We start from the raw sequence: 6,084 nt of genomic DNA, 5'->3' as shown, positions 1-6,084 counted from the left end.
AAATATCATGCTTGATATTGATTTTACAAGCTCCTTTGATATTGCGAGACTATTCACAACGTGCAACCATCAAGTTGAGAGTTGACTCGACACAAAAATGATTCCATTGCACATCGTTTTCTTAGAAAGAGAAAGCATAGTTTGCTATCTCTTTTTAATCTTCACCGATGGCAGACGCGAAGGGACTGCTGCAAGCCGTTATGGAAGTTTCGGTTGCATTCGTGTGTAAAGCAAAAATCATTAAACTCAATCTCACCACAGTTTGTTGACATTTGCAGTTGTTGAGTTTTGTTAGCTTGATATTCCGAGCTGCGATATCACAGCTTGCAAAATCAACCAAAGTTGTTTGCTTGTTAATTTGTGTCTACGAAAATCAAGCGTGATCTTGCGCGTTGGTGAGATTGGATTTTTTGATATTTTCCCAACACTGTTTTCTCATAAATTTTCAGTAAAGCAGCTTCCTTCCAATCATCAGAATGATCAGAAATTTAAGTCCAAAAAGCTTGCAAATTTTCCACCAGAAACTTTCAATATAGCTTAATTTTAAATAAAGCTTGTGCCTTCATTTACCAGACCAGTGCAAATTTTCCACCAGAAATTTTCTGTTGTTTTCATTTATCAGAGCGATGCAAATTTTGCACCAGAAATTTTCAATAAAGCATGCTCCTCCATTCACCAGAACGGTGCACCAAAAATGGTCAGTGAAGTTTGTTTCACCATGCACCTTTGTGGTGCAATTTTCAGGCCTTGCCTCTTCATGCACCACCATAAATTTTCAATGAAGCATTCATCAGAACGATGCCAATTATGCACCAGAAAAAATAATAAACCTTGCTTCTACAGTCACCACAGTGTTGCAAACTTTCCACCAGAAATTTTCAGTTAAATGTGCACCTCCAAATTTTTAGCGTGATTTAATTTCCCACCAGCCCTCGATGCACATCCTTGTTGATATTTTTACACCAGAAATATTCAATAAATAGCTTTTTCTTCGATTTATCACCATGAAGGTGAATTTTTTCAGCCTTAAATTTACCCTCTTCTTTTAACCCTCCATGAACCACCTTGAAACAAAAATTTACACCAGAATTTTTTTGTATGCACCACTGTAGTGCAATTTTTTGACCAAAAAATGTCATTGAAGTTTGTCGCTCCATGCACCTTTGTGGTGCAATTTTCAGGCACCATCTCATAGGAATTGACGCAATAAAAGGTTTTCAGTGCCATTATATTATAAAATGAAGCCATTTTACCTTCAAAAGTTATCCAGAAATTAAGTTATTTCATATCATAATTTTGTAAATGTGGAAATAAATAGCTTATTTATAAAAGGAGGGGCGATTGCCCCACCTTTCCCCACCCTGTGCACGAGGAATTGTGCGGAGAATTCAAATAGAGTTTTGAATAGAAATCGAAACGCTCATAAGATATGCAAGTAAATTTTAGAAGCAGGAAAATCTGAGAAGATATTAATGGATGTCCTGGCGATTGTTTCAAAGGAATTCAGAAAAGAATTCCAAAGGTATTTTAAGGATAATTTTAAGCGAATTATAAGAGGAATATTTCAGAGGAATTTCTGAGGGAATTGCAAAACCTACCAAGAGTATTTAGGGAATGCTGAAGGGAATTAATTAATATATTAAATAATTCTGGCTTAAACCGATTTTGAGGTGATATTTCTAAGACATCTCTGAGATGAATGTTAACGTGATTCTGGAAGGTTAGTTGGTTGGTTGTCTTTTGTCTTTATTAAGGATATTTTCAGTTAGAAGCTGGTTCATCTCCGGCATTGTGGAAGGTGAACCAAGAAAGGGATGATGCAGGAGGGAGGGGGTAAATTTTTAAACATTATTTTGACAATGTGTTGCATTCAACAAAACAAAACTCTTCAGCTCTGTTCAACATATCCACTTTGGAAATAAATTTCCATTGTAAAGAGATTTCTTAAAATATCTGAAACACTCGAAAATGTACAAGCAAAATTATAAAAACTTGCAATTCTGACGGTAATTAAAACAATTCTGATACGACAACATGCATAAATGACGTAGAATTTGAGAGGGGAAGGGTGTGGGCCACGCTTGGCATACACCATACCGAACTGCTCATTTGCTAATAACTTTGCACAGAATTGACGAAACATAGTTCTATTTGAAGCAGTCGATAGAATAGAGTTTAAGCTTCTTATAGAAACCTAAAAAAAAAGGAGATTTAAATTCTAGTAATACACTGTATTTGATTTTGCGTTGCAAAAATGAAGTGAGAAATGTTCACTGCACATCTCGGACTTTAAGCGTAAAAATTCATTGGTGTTGATTCAAATGATAAGATTTACCTACTCTTTGCATGTCTACCGTATACTATGATCCTAATCTATCAATTACTTTAAAGCAAACTAAATTTCAACACCTGAGTGAAAAGTTATTAACAAATGAGCAGTTGGTGTGTACAACTGTGCATGCCAAGCATGGTGTGGGCGATTCAGATGTTGTGACCAGCCATGTATTAGGTATAGCCAAACATGCTACGAGAGGGAGAGGGTCTAACATTGGTCAAAAATATGCTACGTCAATTATGGATCTTCCATAATTATAAGTACAAACCTAAGTCTACTTCGAATCACTTCAGGCGTCGTATAGAAATTACATTCTGTAGTCCTCAAAGGAGGATCAAACAAGTTAGGCTAATAATTCCCAAATTACTTGACCGTTATGTGCTTGACGGGGTGCCCGGGTACCCAACTCCCATTTGAATAACCCTTTTTTAAAATGCAAACAAATCCTCACGCACATAAGGGTTAATGGATGTTCCCAGAAGAGAACAAAAAGGCCTCCAAGCGCGCATTGAAACCCACCCAGGACGACGGCACGGAAAAGGGCAGCATAATTTCGAAACAAGCGGCGGCGGCTGATGCTCTCTCACCTTCGCTCGTTCGTGGCAAAATGAAACATATCAACAACACACACGCACTGAAAACATTGCAGGCCATTTTGCCATTCGATCGCTGTCGGTTTGCTGCTCCAGCAGGATTTTTGTTTTGCTGGTTAGCTGATGGCTTGGTTGTTTTCCACCCGCGGGAGACCGGAACGAACGAGCCCCGCCGTGATGGATTTGGGGACGCACGAGGCAGGGGCTTTACATTCTCGCTCATTTTACACACCAAAACATTGTAACCCAAATGGAGCGGCGACGGACGGACTGCACGGTGGTGGTGGCGCAATGTACGAGGATGGTGCAGGAGGTGCAATGGGATGAGACGTGGCTTCGACGACTGCGACGGTTCAATGGGGCCATTTGTATGGCGCGTGTATTGACGAGTTTGCCAGTATGAGTGACACATTTGCGAGTGTTTCCTTTATTTTTATCTTGAAATGGAACTGGTGATTCACTGTTGGGCGATTTCGAGGATTGAAAAAGTGAACGATGGATTTCGTGGTGCGCAGTTTTTGGTTTTATCGTGATTGGATGAATGTGTGTTAAAATAAAAGATATTGGAGATGCCGGGGATCGAACCCGGGGCCTTTCACATGCAAAGCGAACGCTCTACCACTGAGCTACATCCCCGATGACATCATTGAGATGTTTTCTACAAATATGGAATACCACAACGAACGCTGCATTAAAAGTTCGTCGAACGAAAACTTGTCAATGAACTTACCTCAGAAAGTATGATCTATATTTTGATCAGTAATACCGATTCGATGAAACATAATCACAGGGCTGGAAGCAGGTCACTTTTTATTGACTAGGTCACTATTTCAATTCAGTCAGTAAAAAGTCACTTTTTTCATTAAAAAGTCACTAAAGTCACTTTTTATTAAAAAAAAATTACGACCAATGTTGAGAGTAAAGAATTTGCCTTTAAATAATCACATCAAATTACAGCTTGATTAGGCAAAAAATTGCTGCTATAAATAGGGTTACCATTTTAAAAAATTGAAAAGGAGGACATTTTATTTCAATTTTAGAGAAAAAGGAGAACAATGTAGATATTCTTTATCATCAATTGAGGAGGACAACGAGTTTTTATCAAACGTTTTGAAAACATATGCACTTACTCAAAATTTATTATTTTCAGTGTAGTGTAGTGTAGTCGTCATCAATTCGGTAAAAATCATCATTCTTTTAAGAGAAAAGGGGACGTCATTAATTTTTAGAAATTCAAAATCAGTTTTTTCGAATAAAACCGAAATTCTGTCAATGAAAAAGTGTTCACTGTGTTCCAGTAGCCAAGTAGAATCCAATGAACAAATTTTCGTTTACGTTATTTTGGTTTTGAACGAAAAAACTGATTTTGAATATTTGAAAAATAATGACTTTCCCTTTTGGTAATTTGCAGTTTATCTATTGGGTTACGTAAAATTAAAAAGCAATAATCCCTTCTAAAGGATGCAACTACCTAGCCTTCAAAATTAACTATACAGTACCGGCAAAATTAGGGTACTAATGCTGGATATTTTGACCTTCTAAAAAACTTCTGCAACTTTTTAATATGAGTATTGAAGATTCTGAAATTCTTACTGCTGGGTGGTTAAATAATAAAAAAATTAACAGAATTATTATGGGCTTAAAAAGTTGAATCAGCTTAAACTTCCAATGATTTTAGTAAAACTCATCTTATTTGGTTACCATTTTTCAAATTGTTCGCTCGTCAAGCAGAATGAACTACTACTATTTTTTCTAGTCGAAACATTATTTTATTCGAAAACATCAGAATTTATGGTCAACGAATAGTATCATTTCTGAATCCATGATGACTTTCATGTTTCAAAATTGCTTAAAATACACTACACTATGAGTATTTTGAGATCAGAGAAGACGAGACTATAGATAAAAAAAAAAGTATGATTGATTTGATTGATTGTGCTTCAAGAAATTACAGTTTTAAAAACGGTGTTCAAACAAGAAGCGTTTTACCGAAATAACTCATCCTTCATGCAGAGTCAATTTATCATCGCTCTAAAAATACCGGTAAATTTTGAATATTTAATCAACCAGCAGCCCAAATTTCAGCAATTTAAATGCACATACTAAAAAATTACAGCTCTTTGAACTTTTTTGGAGTGCCAAACACTTAACTATTAGCCCTTTAATATGACTTAAGAGAGGAGTAGATTCAAAACAAACTGCCTTGGCAACCTCTGCCTGGTATGCAATCCAGATCTAAGACACAACTGGCTTCTTACTTTTTTATCTCTATCTCTATCTCTCTCTTACGGACTTCAAATCGGCCAATCACGAGCTGGTTCGCGTTTGACAGAAAAGTGGTTCGTTTTCGTCCCCTTTTTATGTCTACTCTTCTCTTAGATCAAGATAGTCGCTGTTCGATTGGCTCTGGCTTTGACAGTTCCTTTTGGCTCAAAACCAGCCACTCCGCTCCTCTCTTATACTAGACCCTTTATAATATGACCGGTTCTGTACATACTTGAAAATGAACTAGTGAACTGTTTTGCACGAAAACGTCAGTTTAATAACTTCAAAGCCTTGGATGAGGTTGCGTCAAAATAAAATGGAACATTTATTTATTAACATTTTGCTTGAAAATATTCATGGATTAAAAAGGAGGACATTTTGAGGCAAAAGGAGGACATGTAAAAACATTCGAAAAAGGAGGACATGTCCTCCTTTAGGATACCTTGAGCTTGAGCTTGAGCTTGATTGACCGCCCACGGTTGCTACTCTGTTACTGCCAGATCAGCTGTAATTACACAGAGAACCAATAGACGATGCTTGGGACTAGCAATCATCTTCAATGTGTAAAAACTGGTGATCTTAAATTAGGCAATACCAGCGCCGGCCGCGCCCGAACACAGGTCAAGAAAGGAATGGGAAGGATTGTGTTGACATGACACTCGCTTCGATGGAAGCCGAGAACACCTCTGCACTTCCACGAGGAATCACTGGGATGTTGGATAAGAGGTTTGGGTTTGCAGCAGGGTTCGTTTTGGTAAACGATAAGCTGAATTGATGTCCTAACGATCATATAACGCGAAGGAGTTTGGGACTAAACCCACGGTCTTCTGCTCAGTAAGCAAAAACGTTTGCCACTAGGCAGACGAGCACCTTTTTAATCACCGAGTTGCT

General features: G+C 37.5%; 1 non-coding gene across 1 annotated transcript; it reads right to left on the bottom strand.

Annotated features, from left to right (window-relative positions):
• Window positions 1-3,492: 3,492 nt before the first annotated feature.
• On the bottom strand, window positions 3,493-3,564 carry TRNAA-UGC (transfer RNA alanine (anticodon UGC)). The gene has a single exon. It is a non-coding gene; the product is annotated as a tRNA-Ala (tRNA).
• Window positions 3,565-6,084: the final 2,520 nt, after the last annotated feature.

This window comes from Ochlerotatus camptorhynchus, unplaced genomic scaffold (genome assembly GCF_037179485.1).
Source record: "Ochlerotatus camptorhynchus isolate MF236.1 unplaced genomic scaffold, CSIRO-AGI_Acam_v1.1 ptg000357l, whole genome shotgun sequence".
Lineage (NCBI taxonomy): Eukaryota > Metazoa > Arthropoda > Insecta > Diptera > Culicidae > Ochlerotatus > Ochlerotatus camptorhynchus.
This window is presented reverse-complemented; position numbering and strand designations above follow the sequence as displayed.